The sequence below is a fragment of the Pantherophis guttatus genome, chromosome 1, assembly GCF_059756535.1.
Source record: "Pantherophis guttatus breed Tessera chromosome 1, ASM5975653v1, whole genome shotgun sequence".
Classification (NCBI taxonomy): Eukaryota; Metazoa; Chordata; class Lepidosauria; order Squamata; family Colubridae; genus Pantherophis; species Pantherophis guttatus.
This window is the reverse complement of record NC_142063.1, coordinates 123,341,915-123,359,101: the sequence shown is the minus strand read 5'-3', so window position 1 is coordinate 123,359,101 and position 17,187 is coordinate 123,341,915. Positions and strand designations below refer to the sequence as shown.

Below are 17,187 nucleotides of genomic sequence, written 5' to 3'. Positions count from 1 at the left end.
TCTCTCTCTGTTCATGAAAGATGGAATATGCAAATTAAACTGTAGATTTGGGTAAGAATTAAATTATATACCCAAAGCACGTTTGACAGCTTTAAAGTTTAAATAAACAGCAAAGCCATTGTTTGAATGATCTAAATATGCCTTCTTCTCAACATTTATTTGAATAAATTCTCGGTTCCAAACTGCTGTAGTGAACACTGGATTTTTTTTTTTTTTTGAATAGAAGCAGAATAAAGTAATATTGATCTTGCTAGAAATCAAATTATTTCAGAAATCATCCTGAGGACCAGGCTGAAACACAAAAGCCAGAATTCAGTCTTAATTCACTGTCCTAGCATTGTTGTTAGTAACAAAGAAGAATTGCCTTTGTGAGACAGAGAAGTTTTAGATAACTCAGTAACTCAGTTATTTACTTTTAGCTCATGAATGGCAAAGATACTAATATATAGCAATTAGTCTAGAATTGCAGCTAGCACTTATTTACTGGTTTGATCTGTTTTTTGAGAAATTAATACATATGTGAAGCTTCTGTTATTGTGTACAATCATCAAGTTTGATTTTAAAATATATTTTAATTTAAAAAAAAAATGAAACGAGAAACTAGCATCCTAGAGAACGTAAAGTATCAGATTCCAACATGGACTTTGTTCCTAAGAATTCCTCTTGAACTTACAGTACAGATTCTATTTCCATTCTTTGAAATTAAAAAGGCAAATCATTGTGCCCCAATGCTTTGCTACCTTCCTAGAAAGACAATCACAAAACAAAGCATTAGGGATGCTTACTGTAGTTCCCCCCACCCCCCATATGGAAATTTTCTGATTTTTATTAGCCTGGACTTCATGCTCCATGGTTCACTTGTCCAGGCTCTATTAGTTTGGGAATAGCCCCTTGCATAAAGGAAATGTGCATAAAAGCAGTTACTGTAACACTTTTAATTATATATGCTAAAGGTCTTTCTAGCAAAAACCTTTGCAGCGCTGTTTGCAGAACTGTTTCTTTGCACCCAGTGTGGAATGTCCTTACTATGCCTGAAAGTCTTTAAGGTCGGTCATCTTCAGTGCATGCTTCAGGCAATCCTGCTTTTGAAGCACTTCAACCTATCCTGGTAGAGGAACATGAGCAACATTGCTGCTACACTTTGATAAAATGTTCATCATCATCACCAACAAAGATAGTCATGCTAATACGAATCTCTTAAAACAAACCTAAGTCATTTTGGTATCTATCTATCTATCTATCTATCTATCTATCTATCTATCTATCTATCTATCTATTTTCCCTATCTACCTATCTACTTATCAGCTATCTATTATCTGCCTATCTACCATCTGTCAGTCTGTCTCTCTCTCTATTAGCTATTTGTCTGTCTGTCTGTCTGTCTGCCTGTCTATCTACCTACCTACCTACCTACCATCTCTATCTACCTATCAGCTATCTATTATCTATCTACCATCTGTCTGTCTGTCTGTCTGTCTGTCTGTCTGTCTATCTATCTATCTATCTATCTATCTATCTATCTATCTATCTATCTTCTCTATCTACCTATCACTTATCTATTGTCTGTCTGTCTGTCTGTCTATCTATCTATCTATCTATCTATCTATCTATCTATCTATCTATCTATCTATTTCTGAATATGACAATAGTACTTTGACTCAATGATTCCTCCATCAAATCATCTCAGTGAGGAGAGCAGTTGTGTAAACTAAACTAGGTTTCTGCTTCAAAGCAATAGAATGAAACAGATGGCTCCAAAGCCCTTCACACCCTTCCAAAATGCTCCATAGATCCTAAAGTTTTTTTCTGCTATTGCTAAGTTTGCTGGAGAAGGTATGTACTGTCCCTTCTTCACTTCCTATATACAGTAGATATAGCTGGAGATATGAGTGATGTGTTGGGGTCTTTAATACTGCAATAGGCTGCACTGAACTATGTTTTGGGATTGGCATGGATATTCTGCAATAGTCATGTTAAAAATGGTATTAGTGCCATTGTATCTTTGAATGGTCACTAAATGAACTGTTGTACATTGAGGACTACTTGTATTTTGAGAAAGGCTAGTATTTAGAGGCTAGTGTGTACAGTATAAAATCTTAGAATCTTTTTACTTTGACGATCACTACTATTTGTTTTTTTTTGTTTTTTTTAATTTGATTTATATGCCGCCCTTCTCCGGAGACTCAGGGCGGCTTACAATGCGTTAAGCAATAGCCTTCATACTTTTTGTATATTTATACAAAGTCAGCTTATTGCCCCCACAAACTGGGTCCTCAATTTACCTACCTTAGAAAGGATGGAAGGCTGAGTCAACCTTGAGCCTGGTGAGATTCGAACTTACAGTAATTGCAGACAGCTGGTGTTAATCACAATGCTATCAGTCTGCTGAGCCACCAGGCCCTAACTGTACTAACTGTAGAAATCTAGGTGGGACCAATTCAGGGCAAATAAATGAAAACATAGGAACAAAATTGTCTTAGTGTGTGGGGTGGGACAATGTCTTAGAGAAGCTTTTTGAAAATTACCTTGCATTTTTATTATCAAAATGTAAAGATTATGGGATTGCACGTTAAAAAAATAGATGGTTCGGATTTTAGTACCATGATGAAATATAATCCATCTTCATCTTTCCAGTAGCATTAAAAACTGAAGCAGCATTGAAAGTGAATCCCAGAAACTGAGGTTCTTTTATAGCCAATATATAGATATGAGTCGTAATGGGATCGCTATCTTATCAGTGAAAGTTTTCAGGGATTGTGGTGTAAGAAAGCTGTTTTAAGCAACAGCTCTGGTTAAAGGAGCATCTTCCGAAATGGGTCCAAACAGCCTTGAGTAATCCAACAACAACAGCAAATCATGGCCATAAAATGCCTTCTTCGGCAATTGCAAGATACTTACTATCTACGGGTCCCCAGGTGGATCAAAACTCTGCCTTTAAAGTTCACTGTGCCACCGGAACTCTCGTTTCCTTCATTTTACTGAGGCAGTTGTCATTAACCATTTGTAGCCCCCACTTGTGCATGCAGAAACAGCTTTATGTCAATGTATGCCTCCCATGGGCATAAGGCTTGCCATTGCTTGCTTTCCTGCATATGTTATAGGCTTAATTAATGTTCTTGCTAGATCTTATATTTGAGGCTGATTTGAACTGTGTTATTGTAACATAGATACTGATGAGTCAATACGAAATGCTTGCATCTACCTCTGTTTGTCTTTTGGCTGTATTGTTTAAATTATTAAAAGGGACTAATTGTTTCAAAGCTCTGGTTATGTTTGTGAAGGGAAAGGTAGAAGCGGTTGCTTTTACAACTCAGGTCTATTTATATTGGTTATATTAAAACTCTGGGATTTCCGGGATTTCCCCTTCAAATGGACCGCTATCTTGTCATTAAAAGCTTTCATGGACTGTGGTTTAAGAAAGCTGTTTTAAGCAACAGGTCTGGTTTTGTTTGTGATAGGAAGGGTAGAAACATTTGTTGTTGTTGTTTTCCTGCAGGGAGTGACTGAGATAGCTTCTTTAGCTTGCAGGCAGCGTGGGGGGAGCCCTCCATGCATTCCCACTCAGCATCTATTACTTCTGGTTCTTCTAGGTATTTTCTAAAGAAAGGGAGAAAAAGCAGTACGGTAGTCACCTCCTGCAGAGAAGGCAACCGCTGTTGATTAACTCCCTCTTTCAAGTTCAGATTGAACTCTGAAGGCTAACTAAGAGAGGCATGTTGAGATGGGTTCTTTTCTAAGAACGGGAGACTGAGAGAAAGAAAAGGGACCAACTTCTACAAGGGAAGGTGACTGCCACTGTTTCTTTATTTAACACTTAGATCAGGCTCTACACACTCACTTACAGGGTTCTTTTCTTTCTTTGTGAAACCTGCTATGGGTCACCAGATAATTCCTGAAGAATAAAAGAACAAAAAGTACTTGCTCGGGTTACATTAAGGAGAGTAGAAGAGCCCTGTTCTGTTCTCCTCCATTACTACAGCTCTTTGCGGTCAAATAATATTCTGAGAAACTGGATCAAATGTCCTCCCCCCCACCCTGAATTCCTTCCTGTCTTGGTCCTTTTATTAAAGACTTTTTTTTCTTCATAGAGTAAAAAACAATACAAATTTTAACTTACAAGCAGAGAAACAGAGAAAAGGAATAGAAAAGTGAAAAGGAAATAAAAAATATAAAAAGAAGGGAAAATAAAAAAAGCAAGTACAATGCAAAAGAGGCTTCTGATCTTCTTAAGATCAATTATAAGTACATTTAGATTTTACCCTCTTTCTCCAAGGTTACATCAAACTTCTTTCTATATTCTATTTTTTCTAATGATCAAATCCAAAAATTATCAGTTCTTTTTTTTTTCCCAACAAAAACTCTTTAAGGGATTTTAATTAGAACAGATTTTGATCCAGCTCAGTCCCTGAATCCTGAATTTTAGCCTTTGGGATTATGTTGTGCCATGGACTTACCCTGTCTTCTGGAAGTAGTCAATGTACATGCACCATAACATAAAATGTCTGATGAAGCTCTATTACCATTTTCTGCAGAAACTTTTGTGTAAAGCACCAAGGTCTATGGTGGTGAAGGCAGAAGACATGTAACTGTAGTATGAGGAGTTGATAAAATTGCAACTATTTTCTATGGTTGGAATCCATGATTTTATTTATTTGTTTGTTTGTTTGTTTATTAAACTTATATGCTACCCATCTCACCTAGAAGTGACTCTGGGTGGCTTACAATCAATAACAACAACTATATAAAACATTGAAACAATAGAAAGTAATACTAAATTTGGTTTAAAATTGACAAAGATGGGAAGAAGGGAGCAGGATGCACATGGGGAGGAGGTGGGGTATTATCTTAGTCCAGTGGTCCCCAATCTTTGCGGCTTGATGGCCAGGGGGACAATGGCCGGAGGGACAAGGGAACCAAGCTGCACATGCACTGGCCTAGCACTTGGATTAGTTGAGCTGTGCATGTGCACATGCTCATGCGCACTGGCCCACCACTCATGTGGCCCAGTTCCAACTAGGCCACAGCCCAGTAGTGGCCTGTGGCTCGGGGGTTGGTGACCCCTGTCTTAGTCCATTAATCACCTCCAGATTATTGAGGTCCCAGGCCAGTTGGGAGACCCAGTCTTGAGGACCTTTCGGAAAGCCAAAAGGGCGGGTGTGGATCTCACCTGGCAGGGCACAATGTTCCAGAGAGTGAGAACCATGGCAAAGAAGCTCTTCCCCTGGACCCCACCGGCCAGAATTCCTTGACTGATAGGATCTGCAGCATGTCCATTCTGGCAGCATGGGTGGGACTGACCAATTTCTTGGAGAAGAAAGATGATCATTTAGAATTTACATGGAAACATGGACCTCCTTGCTGCCTGCCTTCCTGTTGTTTGTTCTGAAGTGTAATTTCAGACTTAACATTTTTTCCCTCTCTTAACTACTCTTTCACATGCTCATTCTATTGGCTTCTATGTTGTATTACAGAAAATAGACCAGAGGGAAATTAGATCCTAGTGAAAGCTAAGGAAGAAAAAAAGAAACCAGGAAAAAAAATAGAAAAAAGGAAGTTATTCTTGCACATTTCAGCTCTTCTTCCATATTTAATTTGTAGAGTGGAGTTCAGATTATTAATGCCTTTTCTTTAAATGAGACTGGCCAGAGAAATGAGAGACTTTCCTCTCTAATTATGCCCCATGTGTTTCAATTGCATTTATTTTATATCAAAATCAAATCCCTTTGCTTGGATTTAGGAAGCAAATATTAAATAATTGTCTGTGCTCTGGAATAATTAATGTGCAGTCAGCTAGGACAAGCTGTCTAAGGATACTTCTTTGTTGTCCTTCCTTATTTGTGGTTACATTATTTACTTAGAGAACTACAGTATCTATTCTGCGTTCATCCTGCTCTTTTCCACACTACAAATGATGGTAGCCAAACAATGGTGCCTAAGTTATGGGTCATGGTTAGGACCATGATCATGGGACTTTTATGATGGTCCCACTTCAGCTTCATGGAAGGCCTGAAAGGAGCTTCAACACCAGTTGAGCAACCTGGAATTGGCCTCCAGTGAAATACAAGGAGCTAAATAAAGTCTCATAACCATTGATGGTCAAGACGTGATAGGCATTTCCAGGCCCAATTACCTGAGACATTACTTATTAATTTATTAGATTTATGTGTCATCCTTTTTTGTGAACTTCAACACAATGTATATAGAATGTCCTCCTCCAATTTTTATCTTTATAACAAAAGCTCTTTGTTGAGAGGTTTGAGAGTTGAGAGACAGTTATTTGCTCAAAGCCATTTAGTGAACTTCTGTGGCTGAACTCAGGCACTTGACTTCTATGGACTTGACTAAGGGACTCCCCTATCGTAGTCCATTACCTTAACCATTACAGCATACTATCAAGAATAAAAGTCTAGAATAAAGATACCACTGAAAAATGACCTGTGAATGGTTTTACTTCCCAATAATTTTGAAGTGGGGAAGAGTGCTTGCTGAAAGATCTTTTTCACCTAGTTTAAGCAAATGTAAATAGAGTGTCCAGCTAATAGAAGAGAATATTTGTAGTTCAGGGTTGAACTCTGGAGACTTTTTATTCTGTGAGCTTGGTTGTTTTCTTTCAGACATTTCATTACCCAAACTAGGCAACAGTGCTGGAAGGAAGTGGGGTTTCTCTCTGTTTATGTACAAGTGGCTTGCCGTGTCAGTGTTGGTTGGAGTCTTCTTGAGTTCCTTGATTAGGCTGTTGTTTACTCTTTGTCTGAGTTGGTAATCCCTTGATTGGTATATTGTTTGCTGCTTGATTGTTGGTCTAGTTTTAATCCTGCTGTTAATCTCTGCTGTCCTGGGTGTTGATTGTTGACAAGGAAGTGTTTGGGTCTTTTTGTTTCCTTTTTTAGCTTTTTGATTGTTTCTTTCAATGGTATATAGATGTTGTTTATTTCTACGTGCCTGTTGATGGCTGATTTGTCTGAGTGCCAGGCTTTAAAGGAACTATCTAGCATACTTGGATTTAGCTTGATCTAGGAATGCTAGAGAATTCCTGTCATCAAACCTGACATTAGGTGAAGATTATACAATTTAAATTGCAACACCATAGTAACAAAATAAACGCTAACAAACATGATGGCATACAAGATAATCATGCCTACATTATCTCAATAGACAGTCTCCTCAGCGGCAGCAGCAATAATGACAACATCGGGCAAAAAAATATATTAGGCACAAAAGAAGAATCCTTAGATTAGGTTTTTTTTTTTTTGTATTGTACAATAGTTCTTTTTGTTTATTTAACTTACTATATTGCCGACTATCTTCTATTATATTGCTATTATTACTTGAAGCAGATTTTGCTCATGCCCTAGATTATTGGGTTTTTTTCTCTCTGATTATTCCTAGGGTGCACTTGATAGGAGAAACAGGCACTGCTAGCTGTCAGAGAGCTGAGATCTCCTTCTGTGACAATTATCTGGCAAGAGTTTATTATTTTAATTTAGGCAATCAAGGTAAAACAAGCTGGGAGAAAGAATGGTGATAGAAGCCACTAGTTGTAATAATCTTAGGGACAGGAAAGACATGGATTCTTTGCAGACTTCTCTTTCTTTCTTTCTTTCTTGCTGTCTCCTGCCAGAAGGTTACCAAGGAAGGAATATGTTGTGTGACACATTCAGAGCACTTAGAGAGCTTCCCATGATTAACTGGTAACTAATTTAAGAATCTAGGACTCTTAAACGACAGCTATATTTGTCTCTTTAAGCTGCCCTTGGGCATAGCCCATGCTTCTGTGCCTCAGAGGTGATGATGCAGCAGCTAATTCCTATTTGAAAGCAGGATGTATATATTCAAAAATCTAAGCCGGAAGTAATTTGAGTCAGAGGCAATTACATTGAGTCCCTCAGCCATAAAGCACTACTGTTGAAAATGGCAGTGAGATACTCTGTTCTCTTTTTGTGTAGGGGATGAAAATCCAAACACTTTTAACAAAGTTTTATGGAAAAAAAATATTAGTGTTGTGTTCATTTTACTTGATGGAAAATAAATTGTTTTCTATATGTTTTCTCTTTCAAAGAAATATGAGATTGATTATGAGATGGATGGAATATCAATGTAATGAATAAATGAATGAATAAATGAATGAATAAATGAATAAATAAATAAATAAATAAATAAATAAATAAATAAATAAATAAATATAAATTCAGCCATCCATGAGAGTCCTGAGTGTTTAGAATTTCTAATTCTGTGAAAGACTGCATTCCACAAGAGAAGGTCACTGTACATACAGGTAGTCCTTGACTTACAATCCCAATTAAGCCCAGAATTTCTGTTGCTAACCAAGGCAGTTAAGTGACTTTTGTCCCCATTTTATGACCTTGCTTGCCGCAGTTGTTAACGGAATCACTGGGGTTGTTAAACATTTGTAACACATTTGTTAAATGAATCTGGCTTCCCCATTGACTTTGCTTGGCAGAAGGTCGCAAAAGATGATGGCATGACCCTGGGACATTGTAACCATCATAAATATGAGTCAGTTGCCAAGCATCTGAATTTTGATCCCATGACCGTGGGAATGCTGCAATGGTCATAAGTGTGAAAAACCATCACATGTTACTTTTTTTCAGGGCTGCTGTAACTCCGAATGGTCACTAAATGAGCTGTTGTAAGTAGAGGACTATCTGTAATTAAAAGTCTTCCTCAGGCCCTCTACCTCAGTACAAGGTTTTCAAGATAAAGAAAGCAGACCCATTCCCTTCCCCATCTCTGTCTTCGTTTTCATGCATTCTTTTTACTAAAGCCTAAATAGACAGTGCTTGTTATGGATCACCTCCTTTCCATTTTTACTTGGAGTCCAGCATCTTATATTTTTGGAACAAGCTAAGAAGGTAGCACAATATTGATGGCACAGGCCAAACTCATTATGAGTCATGACCGAAATTCAGTAGAGCTTGGATTTGTCTTCTAATGTGCACAAGAGTATGAACATTCAATTATGAGGTAATTAGTTGAATAATTGTGAGGTTATTGTTGATAATTAATTTACAATATGAAGTGTATTACAATCCTAATGACAATTAAATTATAACCATCAGAAGAATTCTAAAGCAGGGAGTTGCATTTAAGTCAATGGTAGGTCTGTCCTAGAAAACTCCTAAACCCATACAGTTTGGCTTTTTTCTTTTTCTTTCTTTTTTAACAAAAACAAAGTAAGCACAAATGTTCAAAAAAAAAAATACATGGAAGGACTCCATTATAACTTTTTTCTAACAAATTAAACAACATTTAAACAATTAGGGAAAAGCAATATAGTGTGGATAAGATAAATGACCAGAGCTCATAAGATCCAGGATCAATTCTCATCTCTTCCCCTACTGGAGCTCACCAGTACTTTGGACAGTTACTGTCCCTCCACCTACTGGATATTTGGAAGGAGAAATTGGAAGGCAATAAATCCACTCCTGCACATGCATTTTTTTTCTTAAGGAAAAGACAAAATATACAGTAATTGCAATAATAAAACAAATGATAATTTAGCGAAGTTGTGAGGGCACACATTCTGTTAGTATTATTATAAGGTTATATAACAGATGGAGACCTAGAGGACTTGTCAACCACGAGCAATTAGCTTTTCTTCATGACTTTAATAAATAGTACATAATATGGAAAATGCATACTTATCTGTTGATTGTAATGAAGAGTGCGCATATTTTAAAGATTTGTAGCTGGCATGTCTTCATGTCTTCATCTAGCCATGATGCTGCTCCTTTTTTTTCAAGCCCCACTTATTCTTATTATAATGGAACCCATTCAATATTATGTCATTTTTTTTTTTAATAGGCTTGGCAAAAAGACAATGTTGGAAATGGGTCTGAGATGAATGTTCCATATTGGCCTAACATAAACACATTCTGGACAAATTTCTGTTTATGTCTAAAGATGTGGTAGTAATATAACTAGAATGAGAATGATCAGAAGAAAATGAGACAATTTAAATAGGCTGGGGGAAAAAAAAGATTGGATTTGATTTAATTGTATGGGTGGGCGATTGGAGAAAGGAAGTTTGCTGGATCCGGATTGCCAGGCTGGAAAAGAAGTTCTCTTCTGGGGAAAAAAAAAAGATAAAGTTTCGCTCAAATAAAACTGAAGATCTGATACTTGACATATCTGGCACATTTCTTGGAAACAACATGTAAGTGGCTTTGCCATTGCTTTCTTCTATGATATCTAATTGGTTTCCCAGTTTTGTATATAGCACTGGGATTTTCTAGTAAACTCTTATCCAAGTCCTATCAAGACCCAGATCAACTTAGTTCAGCCAAGATTGGCTAGGCATTTCATTTATATGCATCTTTTGTGCATAGTTTGACCTAGAGATGTAATGATGCCAGTGGACCTCATTTAATGCTGCTATCCATGCTGTAGATGGATTTTGACAGATCTCTTAAAACAACTCCCAACCAGTCCTTGGGGATGGAGATATATATATATTTGTTTTTCTTTCTTTTTCGTAGGTTTTATGTGTATTTCTCTTTAGCCAGGTTCTACCTACGTAAACCAAGATATTATGCAGCCCTAGTTCAGTAAAATCACAATTCACTAGTTTCTGGGCTTTTTTTCTTCTGGCAGCCAGCAAACCCCCGTTGGGAGACTAAGATAAGATAAAGATAAAACCTACGAAAAAGAAAGAAAAACAAATATTGTACTTTTACAGGGAGGATACATGAGATGAGGGTGTGGCTAACTGATGAGGCCTTATAAGGCCGAAATAGATTTATCTTAGTCTCCCAATGGGCAGCAAAGGGTCTGCTGGCTGCCAGAAGAAAAAAAGCCCAGAAACTAGTGAATTGTGATTTCACTGAACTAGGGCTGCTTAATATCTTGGTTTACGTAGGTAGAATCTGGCTAAAGAGATAGATAGATAGATAGATAGATAGATAGATAGATAGATAGATAGATAGATAGATAGATAGATAGATAGATAGATGTATATATAATAAGAATATATATTCTTTTCACAAAAAAATGTTTTATTTGGCTGCTGTTGTAGGATTTCATAATTACCGGATGCTATAATGAATTAAAGCTCTAACTTTATCCAAAAATATTGTGCACATTGCAGTTTTTCTCTTAATTTCACATAAAGCATGTGTCAATCCTGAATTTGATTGGGGTGTGGGATTGTTTGTATCCTTGGGTACTCTGACATGAATTCAGTTTGACACAGTTTGAAGGGGGGGGAGCTGAGGAGGATAGAGCCTTCAGCCAAAACATCACAGCTAGCCAATGAGTCAAGCACATTCCAATGGCTGGCTGACCGGGAGAGAAGTCGCCAAACAACTAGCTCCCATCTTGGTTGGACAATGTGACAGTTTGTTTTGGAAACTTGAGAAACTGATACTTATATTGGGGTGAAAAGTCCGGGAACTTCAGTACTGGCTTTTCACCAGTTAGTGCCAAGATGGTGTATCGAAATAAATTTGTTCTTTGAGAAAACAGAATGCTTCGGAGTTCAATTTGTGATGGATGCATTACTTGGAACCTGAGAGCATCTTCACTTGACACCTTGCACCATAAACAAGCTAACACATCAACCAACTAGCAAGCTGGTCAAATCCATCCACTATATTCAGCTTACATAAAGGAATAAAAATATTGGACCCAAGCTAGATATAGACCAAAGCAACTTTTTAAATGAAAACCTATTGTGTTATTCAAGGTTCTCTCTTTTTACTCTCACTTTAAGAAAATTATATTGTTTTTGCCGTACCTATCCTATTTTACAACCGTGCCACTGAGGAAGGAATTTATTAGCATATTGTTTTTAAATTATACCTTCAGAGCACCTTGAAGGCAAATTCCACAAAGTGCTATATTTTTTCCCTTGTGGTAATGTGGTAATGGAGTTTTAAAAAGGCTTTTCTGAAGATAATGGAAATACCAGGCCACTTAACTCTGCAGGGTTTGGATTCAATACAAATTAATTTATTATTAGGTATAAGATGGGATGAACCAGTTTGGTGTAAGGTTTAAAGTGCTGTGACCTAGAAACTGGGAGACAGTGAGTTCTAGTCTCACCTTAGGCATGAAGCCAACTGAGTGACCTTGGGCCAGTCACTCTTTCTCAGCCCTAGGAAGCAGGAAAGGGCACCAACAAGAAGGATATTTGATCATGCTTGGTGGATGTGTATCAAGGCCACACATTTTTGGACCCAATAACATATAAAAATACAGAAGATATTAAAGATCCATATACAGTCATTCCTCTTGAAACCAGAGACCTTTTTGGGGATTGATGAATGAGCAGCTGGAAAAATTATATGGAACTTTGTTTTTATATATGTTCACTGCAGCAAGAACAGTGAATCTTTTCACACAAAGGTGAAAAGATCTGATTTTACCCAAATTGGAGGAATGGATAGTAAAGATGAGGGAACTTGTTGAAATGGCCAAATTGTTTAGAATAGAATAGAATAGAATAGAATAGAATAGAATAGAATAGAATAGAATAGAATAGAATAGAATAGAATAGAATAGAATAGAATAGAATAGAATAGAACTTTATTGTTACTTTGAATGGACACTAATCGGCATACATTAAAATGAAATTTCATTGCATTCAGCTCTCAAAGGGTCACTACCTCCAATATACACTACATAACCATGACAGAATACATACATACATACATACATATATACATACATACATACATACTTATGCATTTTAATTAGAGACAGGACAATTTAACAATGATTGGAAACTTTTATAGATTTTTTTACCGGAAATGGGAAAAAAATGAAGTCATGATATAAGGTTTTGAGAATTAGAACAAAAATAATAGTTTATAGAGAAAATATAAACAATTCTATAACCATAGAGGTTATAGGTTAACTTATATTTATACTTGTAACTGCTGTAAAAGAAAATTGAAAGTCACTTCTTTATATTTTTGCTCCTTTTCTTTGATTTTTTTATCAGCTACCCTATGAATTTCCATATTCTAGGTACTAAGCAGGGCATTAACAGAATGACTGGCAAAATGTCTTCCAAGTTGTTATAAAATTGAACTGAATCCCATAGGTGCTTTTTCAAAAAGGCAACTGGACTTTGCTTCTCCTTGAAGATGTTTAGCTTCTCATCCAAGAAGCTTCTTCAGTTCTGATGAGGCTTCTTGGATGAGAAGTTAAATGTCTTTGAAGAGAAACAAAGCCAAGTTTCCTTTTGAAAAAAACACCTTTAGGACAATCATGACCTGGATGACTGAGAATCTCCATAGACATCCAACTGGAGCCCATCACTAAAACAAAGCAAGGCGAAGTGAAGAAATAGCAGAAGTGAAGAAACACTTCTATACTTTTCTATACTTTTACAACAGACATTCAAGAGAGGGAAATTCAAGAGAAAGTACATTTGAAATAATTTTTTTTTTTGCCAGAATTTTTGTTTTCTTCATACCATAGTCAACTTTAAACTGCAGGGCTATTTATTTATTTATTGAAGCCTTATTCGGAATTGGTTTTCATTTTTCACATGTCCCATTTTGTTCCTCTGAAATTGGGTCTGATTTTTGTGTTGGGAATAAGTGTTTTTAACTTCTGCTTTTAGCCATTATTGGTTTTATTACTGTTTTATTACTCTTTTTTGTAATATGTCTCTCTCTCTCTCTCTCTCTCTCTCTGTGTGTGTGTGTGTGTGTGTGTTATTGCATATTTAAAAGGTAGCAGGCAATATATGTGCAATGTTATCTGAGTCCTAATTGTGTGAAGTTTATGGGTGGCTTCAGGCACCAAACCCACAGCTTTTCATGTTTTACTCAAATTGTTCAGTGGAGACACCCTTACCTTTTGCACATTGGATGACAGATTAAATTTTTGTTCTTTGAAATTCAGGCAGTTCTTGTTCTCAATGCACTGAAAAGAAATAGGGTGGCATGGTACATGCTGACCACAGTCAATAAGGTCCTCACGTGTGCTTGGATTTACCCTTAGGGTCAACTCTCAAGTAAATTTGAATAGGAAGTAGTTCAGACATGCCATGAGTTAGTGGACCATAATTAGTAGACATGAATAGAAGTCTACTTCAGATAGAAGAAGCAGCCATTCAATTGTCAGGCCCAAAGTGGGGGGGAGGGGGCAAAAGCCCTACTAAGCAGGTATATATAAAAAAAGTATGAAGGCTATTGCTTAATGCATTGTAAGCCGCCCTGAGTCTCCGGAGAAGGGCGGCAAATAAATTGAACTAAGAAAGAAAGAAAGAAAGAAAGAAAGAAAGAAAGAAAGAAAGAAAGAAAGAAAGAAAGAAAGAAAGAAAGAAAGAAAGAAAGAAAGAAAGAAAGAAAGAACCAAGACCAACATTTGAAGTTACTTCTGATTATTTCTTTATTGTTGGTTGCCTACAAACAGACTCATGCTGTCAGACACAAAAGACCAGGTCCACATTTATTTATTTATTTTATTTCGTCAAGCATGTATTAGATGACAGATATAAGTATAAACATGATTATGAATATATGAAATGGATACGAATAAAAGGGAACATTAGGACAGGGACAGTAGGCACGCTGGTGTGCTTATAAACACCCCTTACAGACCTCTTAGGAATGGGGTGAGGTTGACAGTAGACAGTCTAAGGTTAAAGTTTTGGGGGTTTGGGGAAGAAACCAAGAATGCAGGTAGTGCATTCCAGGCATTGACCACTCTGTTACTGTATTAATTGTATTAATTAATTAATTGTATTAATTGATTGTATTAATGTCCAATATGCAGTGCGAGTTCCAGACAGATGAGCTGTATGCAAGAATTGGTCTAGCAAAAGTTTTGTATGCCCTAGTTCGCAGTTCAATATTACCGGGGGAAAAGCTACGCAAGATTAGGTTAACAACTCTTAATGCTTTTTTTGGCAATGCTGTTACAGTGAGCTCTGGCACTTAGATCATTTGAGATGAGTACTCCAATTGGACATTCATATGGACATGTGAACATCCAATTGAATTGCTTTATTGCTAAAAAAAAATCTATGCCCAGGAATCTTTTCAACTCATGGTCAGCATCTGCTTGGAGTTAGATAAGAGTCAACGTAATTCAAAGGAGTTGGACTAGTTGTGTAGAGATTCTAAGCTTGTCCTTCTTTTCATTCCACTCTCAGGTTCCTCCACTCTTTTTCCTACACTTGCCACTCTAAAGCAACTATCTGCATAGCTGTTAATTATACTCTGTAAATTGTTAGGGAGAGTCTACCTTCAGCCTCTTCCTGTCTTCCAGATATTCCAAGCTCTGCTGTCCCTTTTCCTTCTGGGAAAGAGTCCTTCCCTCCTGTGACTCCAAGTTACATCATCTCTACCACATCATTTAAAACTTTCATTTCAAAAACAAGTTATAGCACCAGCCATTGTTTCTTTTTAAAAAAATTTAAATTTTCTTTTAATACAAAACATTCCATCATTCATTAAACAGTGTGTCGTCTGGGTACAAATTTTTTGTGTCATAACAGTTAAAGCTTACCACTATATTCATTATTTATATCTACTCTTATTTTAATATTAATGCTTAATACTTAACATATCTATTATCATAACATTTCTCATCTTAACTTATTTGACTTTATTATACATTACTTTCATATTTATTTTCTATCCATTGATAAAATAAATCCCATATATTGTAATAATCAGATTCTTCTTTTCCATTAATTGCAAGTGTTAATCTACTCATTTCTGCACATTCCAATATTTTCTTAATCATGTTTTCATCTGCAGGAATCTCTTCACCTTTCCAATTCTATGCGAATACAATTCTAGCCGCAGTTATTACATGAATAATCAAGTAATTTTCTTTACTATAGTTCCCTGGTAAAATGCCCAACAGGAATATCTCAGGTGTTAAATCAATGTGCTGCTGCGTCATCTTCTCCAACCACATACAAATTCTTGTCCACCACATCTGATAATACGATCCTGGTGCCTGATGACATTTCCAACATTTAGTTGATTTATCTTTAAACATTTTTGCCAGTCTTTCAGGTGACAAATGCCATCTGTAAAACATCTTGTACAGATTCTCCTTGTATGCAGTTGACATTGTTAACTTATAATTTCTATTCCATAACTGCTGCCATTTATCTAACTCTATTGTATGTCCAATATTTTTTGCCCATGCTATCATGCACCAGCCATTCTTTCATCTGGCCCTTTGTTCTTGAGTCTGACAAACAGTGCTTCTTCACAACTTTTTATTAGGAATGGGTTTAAAGGGGGAAGAGGTGAAGTCCATAATTTAGGTATGTATGTGTATGTGTATATCTTTTCTTTGTATCCAGAAATAGGAATGGACTGTGGTGTTGCTGCTTTTTCCCACCTTCCATTTTTTTGTCCTATTTATGATGAAATTTATGAATTTCAGTCATTTTCCTATTAGTAGTAATTTTTTATTATGGATTTTAACCAGCATTATAGATGAGAAAAATCAAAGTAGATTTCTGCAAAAAACCCTTTACCCAAAAAAAAAGAAAAAAAAGAAAAAAAAGAATGTCATGAAAAAATATGTAGCACATCCAAATCAATTGTACAATTGTATGGCTTGGTAAAGGTCTTTTGCAACTTGAAATGTAAGTGAAGTGTTAACATCCCTTCAAAAATAAAGAATATAAAACTGAACGTTATTATCCTCAAATTTGGAAGTAATTGGAGAAAACAAGGAATGCAAAGAGAATGGTAACTGTGTGTTAATAGCCATTGCCTTATTAAAAGATAACTTAAAATTTCATTGAGGTATACTGGACAAATCTAATAAATTCTCAGGATTAGGGTTTAATGGAAGACTTGCAGAATCTAACATTTGGCAATATAATTAAGGAACACTGGTTTTACCATACTGACAATGATTGCTCCTAATTTGTTCCTTTAGCGTTGACTTGGCTTCCATAAGGATTAATTAGCCCATACTCAGGATAAAAACTAAGATTACATAATTGCTCCATACTAATTTGATGTAAAAGAGACATATGTTTTAATAGCTATTTTTTTTTATTATTATTAAAAGGTAACCTAAAATTTCATGTAGGTGTACTGGACAAATCTAACAAGTTGTCTGTATGATTATGCAGAAAATTATGAAGGGGCAGTTAAAGAAAGATAAAAAAGCAACTCAGTCCTGGGAAAGGAAAGGCATGAAAAACAACCTCAGAAATAACTCCACTACATCCCT

At 36.2% G+C, this 17,187-nt stretch overlaps 1 protein-coding gene across 2 annotated transcripts in view; it reads left to right on the top strand.

Moving 5' to 3' along the window:
* The window catches only part of CNTNAP5 (contactin associated protein family member 5), a 414,934-nt gene that overhangs the window by 230,657 nt on the left and 167,090 nt on the right, over positions 1-17,187 (top strand). The window lies entirely within an intron of this gene.